This window comes from Ptychodera flava, chromosome 18, assembly GCF_041260155.1.
Source record: "Ptychodera flava strain L36383 chromosome 18, AS_Pfla_20210202, whole genome shotgun sequence".
Classification (NCBI taxonomy): domain Eukaryota; kingdom Metazoa; phylum Hemichordata; class Enteropneusta; family Ptychoderidae; genus Ptychodera; species Ptychodera flava.
The window spans coordinates 13,722,151-13,737,910 of record NC_091945.1 but is presented as its reverse complement, the minus strand read 5'-3'; the positions used below and the strand labels follow the sequence as shown (position 1 = coordinate 13,737,910).

The 15,760-nt window shown below is 37.9% G+C and overlaps 1 long non-coding RNA gene across 2 annotated transcripts; it reads right to left on the bottom strand.

The window, feature by feature from the left end:
• Positions 1–4,101: 4,101 nt before the first annotated feature.
• LOC139116913 (uncharacterized) lies at positions 4,102–14,924 on the bottom strand. 2 transcript variants are annotated; one of them, XR_011548417.1, is made up of 4 exons: positions 14,679–14,924; positions 9,246–9,432; positions 8,506–8,560; positions 4,102–4,780 (listed from the first exon to the last, which is right to left on the bottom strand). It is a non-coding gene; the product is annotated as an uncharacterized lncRNA (long non-coding RNA). The 2 variants fall into 2 exon arrangements; XR_011548418.1 differs by lacking the exon at positions 8,506–8,560 and having other exon boundaries at positions 14,679–14,921.
• Between the last annotated feature and the right edge of the window lie 836 nt (positions 14,925–15,760).

The following is a 15,760-nucleotide window of genomic DNA, read 5'->3' as shown; positions in this document are numbered from 1 at the left end:
AAAGGTAACGCATGTGCATCAATTTACGTCACGATATTGTTGATATATGACTGTTGGCTTACCATTCAGTACCAGTTTCTGTATACGCAAATCAAACTGCCCAATAAGCCTCGGTTGATACATAATACAACACTGTCGCAACGGTGATGCACACAAGATGATAATTAAAAAATGGATTTTTACACACATTTTTTTAAGGTTTGTGCTATGTTCCATGTCATGGCACTACTTGTTAATTTTAAGCATCACATTTTCCCTTTGGCAAATCTAACTAAGGTCTAAGGAATCCAACGAAGCGGGATGTTGAGGCTTCAAACGCTCCTGGTCTATATTTGTTCTGTGCCTTACTCAGTTTTAAACCCTTTGAAATTTTACATAATGTGTATTACCATGTGCGCAGAACGAACACCGCGACTGAGAGATAGACTTGTACAGTAAAACTGTTAGTCTACGGATACGTGTTTATCACATGAACTGTTTCATAATTACAAATCATACTGCTGAATCGGCCGGCACACGAAAACACGGAAAAGGGAAAGGCCACCGCACACATTGCGGTCGTCAGTGTTGGTTTGCGTAAAATTAAAAGAGGAAAGGGTTTAGCAGTGTGATATTTCGCCAGTATGGATATAGAATATCGAATGGTGAGACCTCTAAAACCATGGCTTTGACAACCTGCTGAACAATCTGTGAATTTTGACTGATTGTGTATGACGTCTTAACAGATCATTTCTTTCGCTCTGCTGATCATTTGTTTCTCTCTCTCTGATCACACATCTGTTTGATGCATAGCGGACGAGATTGAATTCATGGACTTACCAGGTGTTCCCTAAGAAGGCTCTGTTGCCTTCTTTGCAAGACATCGAACGCAGTGGCCGAAGATCCATGAAAAGTTAGTTGTACTTCGGAGAGCTGTGTCAGAGGAGAATAGTCACCGAGAGCTTATATAGATCCAGCCACTTTGACAACCGCGGGTGCAAATGATTGTTGCTTCCATGAGGAATGCAGATCATGAGAGCGTCAAACATTTATTGATGGAAAGGGTGGGCGGGATCATTGCAATCGTCAAATCGATAGTCCTCTGAGATTTCCCAACATTCTTTGCAGTGTACACCGATAGGCATCAGTCGTATCTTACCAAGCCCTACGCATACGTGACGGTCAATGCAGAGATCGTGACTGTGTCGCATATTGGGGTCCGCAACGACATTGATCGCTGGAGAGAAGTGCCTTAAGCTAGACCCTGAACTCTATTCTCATATTTCGCCTGAACTATGAAAGAGTACCTCTAACGATCCGAGACCACCTGTATGGGATTCGCAAAGTTCGGAGAACGTGTCGCGATGAGGAACGCCATTCTGGTGCCCGGTGTGCTGTTATTCACCGTCGTCTTCTTCTTGCACCACAGTGCAAGGGCGTCAATTAGCGATGTGAACTCGACAGTTGCAACCCTCGGGAAACCGAAAACACTTCATAGGCAAAGGTATTCGGCAGAATATGTCTCCAACGAAAGGGCCACACCCAGAATCCTGGAAGACGCTGCAACAGGTGTGTAAATTGTTACATGTTCATGCAGTAGAAACATGCAGAGATCAAAGCATTTTGTTTCTGTTTCTGTAAATTATGCCCCCTTTTTAGAAAATAATTCTAACTCAACGAATGCCAGATCAGAGTCAATACTCGTTCTTAAGTTGTCTTTGAATCGATGTCCACGATCAAGTCAACGTCGACTACCGAGTGAGACAAGTATTGTCACTAAAAGGCGTACCCGTGGTTATCGTGCAAGTTGTGGAACTTGTATCGCACATTTGACCTCTGTAATGACGGGGATATCATTAACGCCCAGGCGTTGTCATGGTCAAGATTTCAACCCGCCTATTCTTGGCAAAGCAAACTCCTGGATGATGTAAAGAGATTTCGAACTGTGTAGGAAAAAGAAAATCGAAGAATATGAGAATGACCTTAGGCATGTAGGCTCACATTAGAGCAGACACCCGTAGGCACTCGAAGAAGGAGCACTGGGCAAATGTGTGTCGTAACGACAGTAAAAATTTCATCTTTATTGCACCAACAACTGACGATAATTCACTGTAGGGTGCCAATATGCGATGCCGTCGATAACCAAACGAAAGAACGTTACTCCTGTTCGTGAATTACGCACTGTGACACTTCTGATTAAAATTTCAAGCCGCCCTTTCCCCTTTGTAATAATGCAAACTGGAAAATAAAGGAAACTTATCCAGTGGTATGGAACAGTGAGTAGGAGAAACAACTTTAGAATGCGCCTATAATAAAAACTGCGTCATTTTGCAATAACTAAACATCCATCCAAAGATTATATATATAGATGGGCGTGGTTCTCAAAAGGGTCAATGATCAAATATGTTCACTGAATTTACAGTGGTCCACGAAACGCGGAAAACGACGGAAATTCACTTAAAATATACAATTGTCCTAATGGTCAAGACTAGTAATTGGAGCCTAAATCTGCGACGAACAGTCCATTGATGCCGAGATAGATAATCCCGGGCCCGGCGCTTTAAGATTCCATTACAATATTCACGTGACCGTGAGAATGCATTGCACGCCACCCTTCTCAACTTCTCCTTATCTAATTTCTATTCCAATATTGTGTAAGCGTTTAAAACACTGAGGGAAAAAAGACAATAACTGTGATAATGATTTCTTAATGGTCCTAATGTGATATTGTTAATGAAATTGATAACATTTCTACGAATGGTGCACTGACTGACGTCTTTTCCGAGTACTTTCATCAAAAGTAAGTTGCCAAAGGTCGACGATAAATATCATGAAGTGAATTTAAGGGTTAAGGCTGTTAAAATCAGACAACATGCTAAGGGACTAAATAGAGGAAACGGAGTGAGAAATTCTACCTCGACGGCATGATTCTGTTACGATTTCCGCTTTTGAACAACGATGACAATTTACATTTTCTCACCAAAAAAAAGAACTGTATATTGTATAGATATACACGCAAAAGTAATATGTTTAGCTTCATTAAAGGTTGATTTATTTTAAGCATTTTAGGTGGAGTCCGTGGAACTTAAACCCATTAGGGAAAAGAATTGGCGTTTCTTTGTGCCGAGCGACAACGCTACGTGAGGGAATTCTGAGACTCCGGAACTCGTACGATGCGCCCAATCGGATGAGTGCAATGTACATATCGAGTGTCACTGTTTGATATCCAGTAAAAAGAAACACAATTGGAAGTGTTCATTGACATTAGTTACAAGATTGATTTGCTTACGAATGCTTGCGGTTAAGAATAAAAACTACAAATGTAATAACAATTAGTAAAGTGAAAAGCGAAGGAAAAGTCAACATCTCGAATGTCGTATGCGCCTCGAAATTTAAGAGAAAGACTTAAACTTTTGCTCACAATTTCCTAAATGAAACTTTCAACCATTCTCTTATCAAATCAAAAATAAAAATCAGGGGTCACCGTGGAAAATTTGGAACTATGGAAACAAATTACCCAAAATTTTGCGAGATATTAAATTCAAAATGGCCGCCCTCCCTGTGTTAACTCCATGAGAAAAAAAAATGAAATTTTGGATTTTCGAAAACTAAGATGGTGAAAATTTTTCTTTCGCCAAGAGCTTTAAAATGAGCCCCCACAAGTGGTACACAAGAAAAAAATTGCAGAAATTTGAGAGTCCGAATATCTGTCCGCGAGGTGCGTTCTACCTTACAGGGAACAATTCACCGAAAATACTTCCAATTTTATGAATAAGAGTTGAAATACATGACATAGGCAAAATATATTCATCGGGAATAAAACAGTTTATTTTTCAAACGTTGAAGTAGTGTACAATGTAGTGTGTGTCACTCGGAAAGTGCAAGATTATTATTTTTTGGTATACTTATCGAATTGATGACGCACTCCATTGAAAAATACATGTTTTGGACTCTTCTAGAAAATTGCTTGATGAGTCTGGCATACTTGAACACTCCTTGAATAAGAACAGACGAATGTCTTTACAATTCTGAAATAGTTCATACGTTCGTGTATGGCAAATATAAAGCAAACTTCTATTATTATCGGAAAGAAATTTCTACGGACAATAACTTCAGTGCCGTGTACATTTGAAGGAGTTCGCTGCTTATGTAAGGCTAGCCAGAACGCGATACATGGCACTAGTTCAGCAAGCATGAATCACCAGCACTTTCTTGTAGCTTTGCCAAACGCCCTGTACTAGAAGATGATCAGCCATAATTTGTTTGGTTTGAATGATTGTTCATCTGTCGGGCATTCTTATTCCCTTTTTATCTTTCATAAGTATAATTGAAACAGTCCATGTGTTGCAACATTTGTATGCGGGATTGCATAATTTCCATTTACGTGATGGCGCATTTTTTAATCAAGCTAAGCGAATAGCAGGACCATATAAATGTCGTGGTATAAGCAGCCGTAGCACTAATTTTGCTAAAATCCTTCAATCTTTGATGCATACGGCTACATGCGAGGCCGCGAAAAGTTGCAGGTGTGCTGAAAGTGAAGCCCGACTTCTCGGCTTCATTCGCAAGCAACATTCTGAAGCCTTCAAAGTTGTACTTGACTACACAACTGCACTCGGTAACATACCTTCACCAACGATTATTTTCGTTGCGAAAAAAACCCGGATCCGTAACTTTCTTATCTCCTGTAAAAATGCGGTGCTCAATCGTGTTTTCTTCTGCACTGTAACAATGGCCAAAACTTGAACTTCACGTGCTCCCGTGTCGTATATCACATTGGTCCCTGTGAGTCAAAAGGGAACTAAAAAGAAAATTGAATTATTCTATTAAAAAAACTTTGTCCAATTTTCCCGCCTGATAGAATTTTTTTTTCTAATTTCAGTTCATTCAACAAACAAACAACGATATCGTTGTTGAAACTTCTTTTCTATACTGCCTTGGTATGAATGGTTTATTTTGGTGAATAAACACAACAGTAGTTAATTTTCTTCCACAAAGTAACTATGAAACACAAAAACCAATGTTTTCTCAGTTTTCATTTCAGTGCTGTACTCATGGCGTAGAATTGTAATAAATATCAACAATTATAATCAGATAAACATCACCTGTCAAGAATCCCATAATTTTTTTTAAAAGGCCAGTAGCTGTTGATGGTCTTTTCACTCTTTTCATTTTAATGTTAACTACAGTTCCTGTTGGAACACCGACTGTTTAGCTTGTCAACACAGCATCTATAGGTCTATATGTGCATATGCAAGGTTATCATTTACATTTGATTTCTAGTCTGAACAAATTGAAGAATTCACTTGTCAACAATACATGTAGCATTGCAGTCAATAAATGTAAAGGCTGAGTTGACAAGCAAAATACTATGTATCTCAACCTGCTTCGGGGAGTAGAACAAGTCATTAAAAACAAAAATAGTTAAAGAATCATCAAACGTACGCGTAAATACATACATACACACACACATATACATACATACATACATACATACATACATACATACATACATACATACATACATACATACATACATACACAGTGTTTTCTCTGCATGTTCATTGAAAGGGGCACTTTCTGCCCCATTCATCAAAATTAGGGGGCAGACTTGACATTTTAGGGGGCAGTCACTTTTGATGTGAATTTTGCCTTCCTATGAAGCGCTTCCTATAGATATCATTACGGTCGTCACCCAGTTCAGTTGCGTCGTCTATGTCGTATGCAGCACAATATGCATAAACATCGACATGATGACGTTTGTCAGCTTTCGATGTGCTCGGCTGCTGTCTATCTTCTGTCTAATTGTCACCTACAAGTTTCCCCGACTCAGGATTTGACATACATGTTCCCTCGAATACGATTCGGTCCGAATTTAGGGGGCTTAAATCCATGAAAATATGCACCGATCCCCGTGCACCGATCAAACGATAGTGTTGCATTGCTATACACGTGCCTACACAATGCTAAAGCTCGAATTTTCCCAACTTCCATCATTGATACACACAGTTCGCTGTACTATGCGCTTTGGTCACCCTCATATATCAATATATGTGGACGTCTTTGCTTGCTGTGTTCTGTGCGCGATTTTCGCGCAGTCAGTGACTTTTTCAGGGCAGACAATGACTCGAAATGCGCAATTTGCGCAATCGCGCAGTCGAGAGAAAACCCTGCATACATACATACATACATACATACATACATACATACATACATACATACATACATACATACATACATACATACATACATACATACATACATACATACATTATGAAAAGTTCGGTGCCTTAGGCCTAGTGCATGACAAAGCAACTAGTTGCCAAACATGATTGTTTTTGGTTACCAACACATATTATATCTCGGAAGCCTAATTTGCGAACAAACGAATCAGTGAACCACGATCAGAGAATCACGCTGTCATTAGCATCAGATTTACATTCACGTGAGGATGTATACCGTCACGCCACTTTCGACATGCTAAAAAAGTGTGAATGGTCTTTGAGACAGCCTTTGCAACAGCAAGTAAATCCAGTGTCATGCAAAAGGTTGATTCAACCATAGACTCTCGAGAGTCTATGATTCAACCAATGACAGTAGAGAGTTTCTCTGCTAGATTCAACTCAAAGGTATTGCATGTTCGATTCTCTAATATGACTCTTTAAAGTGAAAGACATAAACTTTGCTCAAACTTTCCTCCATTAAATTTTCGACGATTTTCATACCAAATCAAGGATAAAAATAGGGGGTCAGTGTGCTATATTTGTTTCTGGAGGAACACCCTACCTAACATTTACCGATATTTGAAAATTCTACATGGTTGCCATGGCTGTGTCAACTCTATGGGGAAAAATAAAATTTTCGGAAACCTAAGTTGGTGAAAATTTTTCTGACAACAAGACTTGACCAACAGCTTTAAAATGAGCCCCAACAAGTAGTAGACAAGAAAAGTATGGAAAAAATTGACAGCCCGAATATCTATCCCACATTAAGGGAGCCGTCATTATTGACGTCGGGGGGGGGCGCCGGGGGATCGGGGGAATTGCAATAGAAGCTGCGAACCTTCGAGTAACCCCTTTAAGTCAATCATGATGAATTTGAGTATAATCCCCCTTCTCTACCATCGAAATTTGGACTGAGCGCTCCCCCCAAACTTGGAAAAGTCGAATATCATGTATTTGTAAAGACTACACCAATAAGAGACATGAAAAAAAAGCACAAGGGACTGTCGACAGTCTCTCTCTCTCTCTCTCTCTCTCTCTCTCTCTCTCTCTCTCTCTCTCTCTCTCTCTCTCTCTCTCTCTCTCTCTCTCTCTCTGGTTGTGCCATCATCGCTTGGTTGAGTCGTTTTGCCACCACTGAGGATGCAGGCTGTGTGACTCGTGTGATGCGCCATGAGTGGAATACTATGATCCAATCAAGCGGTGATGACATGATATAACCTATATACATCATAGGCCCATGACCGTATTTAAGGAAGCTCAACCAAAAATTAAAATAATTGCTTTAATAATTGCATTGTCCAAAATTTAATGGGACTATGTCTTTATAGCCTTCCGCAAAACTGGGCGCATTAATATCACCATTGTTTACATCAGCTGATCGAGGTCACCTGCATATCATCTGTGTGACCCAGTCATGTCCATGCCTCCGCAAAGGATCATTACAACGACAATACACTCACTGAAGTTCAGTAGCAACTATACACGGACTCTATATTGCCCTACCAATGGAAAACGAGTACACGGACATTATTGTAAGTTTGAAATCGCTTTGATAACGTTGAATTCATGCCGAAATACCGTTGTGACTGTGCACTGTGCAGGGGAAAATATTAACACGATGATGACTATATTGGAAAATACAAGGCATAACATCAAATCGCGATTGGATGATTCTCTCAAAAGCTGACGTCTCTTTACACTCAATGATTTGTTAAGTCAGCCTGGTTTGCCTCTGTTTGGCTTTGAAATAAAGTGACGTTTAACTGATAAATTCTTCGTACATTTCGACATACTCAATACAAATACCGTTTGATTGCCAGCGATCTGTAGTGTAGGACACAGAGAAGCGGTCTCTCGCTACCCAAACAGGCCCGACCGGCGACGGGCTATCGATAGCATCGTTCATGCAAAGACATCAAAATAGTCTTATATATGATATTATTCAGTAATATTTTTCTTCCCCCGGCGACGGAAAATACGAGTGATGAAATAACCCTGTCACCTGCACGCTTTTCGTCGTCGGTGGCACAAAGCACGGTGGAGGGACTGTGCACAAAGTACTACAAACGAATATGCAATATGTAAATTCAGGGATGATTGATGATCTGCAAGACGCACCAATTTCTGACTATAAACCTTGCAGTCAAGAGGAGGGATACAACTCTCCAATGTCTGAGCAGAGAATGCCCGGGTTATTTGCAATTTCTGCATGTCACGCAGTAGCATCCTACAAAATTTATTTTCAGCTTGATCAACACTAAAGACATCAGAGGCAAGATTTATTTGAAATTCCTTAAATTACCTGAAATCCTATGAGTGATCAGGGACTTCCTGATTGGATGAGACCAAGGTCCCTCCTGGAAAAAACAAACAAACAACAAACAAACAAACAACAAACAACAACAAAAACAAACAAAACAAAACAAACAAAAAACACCACTAACACTAGATCTCAACAGATGGGATGTCTTCCACCTCAGGTAAATAGCACACATGGTATAACCCTTTGAGCGCCATAGTCAATTTTTGTCACCTGTACAAATATCTGTCAATTTTTCAGATTTTTTACCAAAAATTTGGTGAAAAAACTGTAGCCAATGCAACGTGATATCCATTTGGTCCAACAGTATCAAAGGATTTGCAGAAAAGTTCACAAAGATTGGTAAAATGTTGGAGTAAAATTTTGGCGGGAAAATTTACAGAACTCTAAGGGTTAATATGTCAAAAGTAGCTGTTTCTTTGATCATAAGGGACTTAAGAAAACACACATAATGGATGTTCTCTTGACCTCAACAAACACTGTCCAGGTACACACACATTGGGTTCATGGAACCCATAATATGTTATCCAACACAAGCAATGAGAAGCTGATACAAAAGTGCAGCCTCAATAAATTAATAATTCGGCCTACAGCAAACACTTATGAAATTTAAGCCAGCACACTGTGTTTAGAGAGAAATACCTATAAATGATGATAAGCTGTAATTATTCTGAGATGACATCACTTTTTTGATACTTCATTGTTCAAGTAAGATAACATACCTTTGGTCCCAAGCATTTTGTAGTCTGTGTAGATGAGACCTTGCATGGGCGAGCTCATGTGAAATTGACTGTAGTTTAACAGGCACCAGCTGCAGAGCCTATAGGGTCAACAAGTCCGACAAACTTGTCATAAGGGAGATTCAATCATTATGGCCACAGAAGCTAGCAAAGCTGAGGGCAATTGCATCTGAAATTGGATAACAGTTAAAAAGCTGTTAGGGTCATGCATTTACTCATAGCACAGAGATGGGTCACTTGTCAATGATTTTTAATAATATCCAACCAGCTGTCACCAAGTCTTGTTTCAATATGCAAAAGTATTCTAGCAAATATGATTGATGGTTAATGTGTTTTCATTCTCCGACGTATGTTATTATGATCTGAAAACAATTGAGTATTTCTGTCTCATTAACTTCTTGTCTTAAGTTGGCAAGTCTATAAAGGCCTATATGTTTTATCATAACGTTCTAGCAAACTGCCAATGGCAGGTTCCCGGCGTGTGCTAGCTATTAAAATTAGGCAAATAAACGCAAGCTATAAGACATTGCTTGGCGTACACTTAATACATGGGCCCTTAAAGCTCCATAAGCTGTATCTTTTGGCTATTTTTTCAGAATTTTTGTTTTGTGGTTTCCTTACACTTTCTGCATTGAATCCCTAAACTATAATTTAATGCCAAGTATTTAGCATATCAACACAACCTATATGAGTACTGATATTGTTGAAAATTGTATTCCAGTCCGGACTAGAATTCATTTGTAAACAATTAACAATGATCACTACACACATACAAGTTGTGTTGACAAAAAGAATACTGGAAATTCCAGCATGACAAACGGATTAGGGTCAGACACGGTAGTTGATATACAGAAGCAGAATACTGAAAAACTTGCCACAAGTTGCAGCTTATAGCCCTTCAATACAGCAAATTACACTTAATTAGTAAGTGCATGGCACACATTATTTTTACTCCATATTGAATCGATATCGTAACATGATCTATTTATGAAAATACTTTTATTACACTATTTATGTGAAGTAACTGGTATAATATATCACCAGCCTTCAAGTTCAAGATTTGGAAGTATGTACCATTGAGACATGATTTGGTCTATATCTTACACTGTGTACAAGGGCCCATGTAGCACAAAAACATAATACATGATACATTATTATTTTCAGTCAGGGTGGATCAAAGTATCATTTATTTATAGTATTATATATTTATGATATATTTGTTACACTGTACATATTTTAAGTCTCAATATCGATGGCATTCTTATGAAAATTATCAATTGTTTATCTTTGAGACCTGACTTTGCCAGCACTATATACACAGTTGCCCCTAGTGCACAAAACACTTGACACGTGACTAAAATCATGTTGTTCAATGGTGGATCCTTGTGAGATCTATTTCTGATAGTAAATTTATTGCACTATCATATTATTTGAAGATTTAATATCAAAAGCACTCTTTTAAACATTTAGCAAGTATTTTCCTATGAGATACGCCTTAGCCAACATCTTACACACCAAGGCCTATGTAGCTCACAAACATGATACTTGACACAAATTATCTTTACCCTATGGCAGATATCTATCAAAGTATGATGTATTTAGGATAAAACATTTATTGCACTATATTTATTTGAAGTTTCAATGTCATCAGCTTTCTGATAAAGCTTTGGGATGTCTTTACCCAGCACGAGACATGACTTAGCCTAAACCATGTAGAATTGGGTCATATTGCACTATAAAACATTATTCTTGACACAAATAATTTCACCGCATGGTGAATCGGCATCACACAGAGATTATATAGGGTAATATATTTATTCCACAATGTTTATATGAAGTTTAAATATTAATATCTTTCTCATAAAAAAATTGGGAGGTGTTGACCTATGAGACAGCATGATGGCTGAGCCGATACCGTTTACAGCGACCCTCTTTCTACAAAACATATGATGCTTTACACAAATTATTCACACTCTTTGGTGGATTTTTCTTTAGGAAACACCTAATTAAGGTAATACATTTTACTGAAACATATTAATTGGAAGTCCCAGTTTTGACTGTCATTTAATTAATATTTGGGAACATATAAGCTGTGTGACAGGCTTGCTGATAAATGGACCCACACCATATAAATGTGTATGTACTAACATAGTGACCATCATATTGATAATAGTTTAAATTTAATGCTAAATTGAAGTAGATTTTATATAAGTGTACATAGACTGTGAGGCCAAACAAAACTGCTCATTGCCCTATCTGTAACTAAACGCGCAGTGTCTTTAACTTTTAACAATTAGTTTTAAGTTTTTGCTGCAGGTGTCGGCTGTACGCTGCTATGTGTACTTCTCACAGCACAGGCTACCCAGACAGAATAAAATAAGCTTGTCATTGAGTTTTTCTCACTGTTTTCTCTATCAGTTCCTCTCCTTTTCTTCATCACAGTCCCTCTATGGATATAGGGACTGTGTCTTCATGCTCTGAATGATCGGAGTAAATAAAATAAACGGTTATATAATCTAACCTAGCCTCTTATAAACCCTTTATTCATTTTACACCAATTACAAGGACGTTTATCTCTCATATACACATCTTGTAATTAATTAGTCAACACAAGTAATTATGCTAATCCGTGGACTTATCAAGAGTTGGTCAACATTGCAAAGATAGAGATGCCCGTTTTAGTAACCATTCCTATCTTTCGCGATGTTGACCAACCCGTAAAATCCCTGATAAGTCCACGGATTAGCATAATTAGTTGTGTTGACTAATTAATTACAAGGTGTGTATATGAGAGATAAACGTCCTTGTAATGTATGTAAAATGAATAAAGGGTTAAGAGGCTAGGTTAGATTATATAACCGTTTATTTTATTTACTCCGATCAGTCAGAGCATGAAGACACAGTCCCTATATCCATAGGGGGACTGTGATGAAGAAAAGGAGAGGAACTGATAGAGAAAACAGTGAGAAAAACTCAATAATGAGCTTATTAATACTGTCTGGGTAGCCTGTGCTCACAGCGTGTTGCCCAGTACTCAGCGTGTCAACATAGCAGTCCACGGTACCCCGTGTACTACATCTCTTTCCTGCATTGTTTGATATTGTTGATACTGAAATTCAAGTCAAAATTTGAATGCATCGTCAACATTAACAATGTAGTGATGGCACACATTGACAAGCCGCATTGACGAACAAAATACTGGGTATTTCAATATGCTGCAGGAAGTAGACCAAGAACACATGTTTGATATTGTTGATACTGAAATTCAAGTCAAAATTTGAATGCATCGTCAACATTAACAATGCAGTGATGGCACACATTGACAAGCCGCATTGACGAACAAAATACTGGGTATTTCAATATGCTGCAGGAAGTAGACCAAGAACACATGGAACAAAAATACTGAAAAATTGTCAAGGGTCACAGTCATTGTAACTTTAACACAAAGAAGGAAATATTTAAATATCAAAATTTCGTCTAGAAATGGTATGCAACAGTGAGGGCCGTCATCATTTTTTACTCATGTGTTCACACACGTGAGCATATGTCGCAGCGATGTCTGTCTGTCTGTCTGTCTGCGTGTCCGTCTGTCTGTCTGTCTGTCTGTCTGTCTGTCTGTTGGTCCGATATCTCAAAAACGACTGATTAGATCAGAATCAAATCTGGTAAACAGATTCAGTTAGCAAATGGCAAGAACTGATTAGTTTTTGATGGGTGTGGCTTGTATACTTTTTGCTCATTTGCATAATTAATGATTTTAGAAAAAACGGATATACATTAAAAACGACTGCGCACAATTTGACGAGATTTGCTGCAAATGTTGATCACACCAAAATATATCAGTAGTGGGAACCATTAAGGGGTGACATGAAAGATAGTTGCTAGTTTGCATATCTAATGAACTTTCCTAATTAGGGATATATATCTGATTTCACTTGATCAAAATTGACCAAACTTGGTTTGTATATTGAAGCATGGAGGTAGCAGGTATGCTACCTCCATGATTGAAGATACTATAATTTATCATTATTGAAAGTCAAAAGACATTTTTACTTCAGCCAAGTCCTAATTTGCATATTAAATGAATTTTCATAATTAGGGATATATATCTGAACTGACTTGATCAAAATTGATGAAACTTGCTATGTACATTAATGACACTATAATACAATATTATTGAAAGTCATTAAGCATTTTCTCTTCATCCAATTCGTAATTTGCATATTTAATGAACTTTCCTAATTAGGGATATATATCTGAATTGACGCGATCAAAATTGAAAAAACTTGCTACATATACTGAAGATACTATGATACAACATTATTGAAAGTCATTAAGCATTTTTACTTCAGCCAATTCCTAATTTACATATTTAATGAACTTTGCTAATTAGGGATATATATCTGAATTGACCGGACCAAAGTTGATGAACCTTGCTATATACATTAAAGATACTATGATACAACATTATTGAAAGTCATTAAGCATTTTTTCTTCAGCCAATTCCTAATTTGCATATTCAATGATCTTTTCTAATTACGGATATATACTGGGATTTACTTAATCAAAGTTGGAAAAACATGCAATGTACATTGATGATAATACCAGGTTAAAACAATATCGAAAGTCATTTCACATTTTCATGTCAGCTAATTTATAATTTGCATATCTAATGAGCTTTCACAGTTCGGCATATATGGCTTGAAGGACTTGGCCAAAGGTAATTACACTTGCTATATAAAGTGGTGATACAATGACAGAAGTCAAAGAACTTTAATATTTTTATTTCAGCTAATTACATATTTGTATACTTCATGAACTTTTAGAATTAATCGGCGGTGAATATTGTTCATTATACTGATCATATTACTTTCAATGAAGTTGCAAACGTGTGGCAAAGGTTCAAATTTACATATAATGCAATATATAATGAAACGTGAGCATTTTCAGTTCATATCTGGTAGTGGGTAGGGTGCTGTAACATTTTCAAAGGTGGAAGAAGAACTTGTCAACTGTGATAATAAGTTAACGCCCTCTACAGGATGTTGACAGTGGGAGTGTACAGGGGTGTTAGCTTTGCTGACGGACGCTACTTTTGTTGCGATACACAACACTAAGTTACAAGTGAATTTGGTAGGAATGTAGCATCGCGTAGCATTATCGTTGCAACAGTGGCCTTTGAACATGGGGCTGAGGAGGCACACGTCGTAGCACAAACCAACCTGGCTTGCTAAGCTGTCGTTTTGTCCACCTACTCTGCGCAGCTTTCAGCGTTCAGTGTTTCATCAGTAGCCAGTGATCAACGTCTAAGCTGACAGTAGACATTGTAGACTGATTGGTTGGTCCATGAGGCAGGCAATTGCCATGTTAATGTGTTGCTGGCGCGACGTGTTAATGCCAGTATATATTACGCACCTGATTGCTAGCGATTTCCACCGAATGAGGCGTTTTTTCTCAGAGTGACTGTGATGGGTGTGCGCTTCAGACTTATTTACATGCATTCGTTGTGGTCTAACAAGTTGCGGGCTTGTGTTTTCAATGGCATCCAACTGTGTGACCGACACAATTTGTTTGCTGGCAGTATATTTCCATGGTCAACCAAACTGCAGGACGCACCACCTTCAAGGAAGAGGGACAGGAATGTGCACTGCTTCAGAACTTATTATAAGAGACATGCAAATTTTCTAGATGTGGAGTGATACTGTATGTCACCGGACTGTGAGATCATATCGTAATCTCGTGTGAAGTGAAATAAGTAATACAGCTCAACTGAAGAACTTTGGGATGAACAAAACTCAATGCAGTGTCTGAAGGCATGAGTTTAAATGATATAGCATGACAAGCTTTACTACAGTTAAGGCTTCTAGACAAGAAATTGACTTTTTTAATCTAATTATTCTCTGGTGATTAATAAGCACAGAACCCCCGTAAATGATACATTTTCTGAAAGCCTAGATATATGGGAACATTTTGGTAACCACACACTGCATGAAAACCCAATAATTCAGATAAATTCACATTAATGAGTTGCCTGTATTATATAATAATACACGTGAATTCACATGAATCCACATGAATACAAGCTTGCTGAATACAAAAATGGATTCTTGACTGTATTCATCTGTATATGCACTCTTCAGATAAAATACAGGCAATAATCCATGTTAATACAGTAAGTATTATTGGGTTTTCATGCAGTGACGGTGTCACCATTGTTTACATAACTATCACGTGACAGGTAATTTGCATAACCTTTCAAAAATCGGTTTTCCCTATGTTTTGTCTCAATACTTAAAAATATCTGACTCTAACTTGCTGGAGTGCAAGCTGTCACAACGCTCTTCCAAAGTGTGTCTCAGATTTTTTATATCTTGCTTAGTTTTTTTAGCACAATTTTAAAGAAATCAACTAGGGTCAAATTCACCGCCTTTGAAGTTTTTCTGGCATAAAATTTGTTTAAGAAGGTTTAAAAAAATTCTTAGAAATTTTTTGGAAGA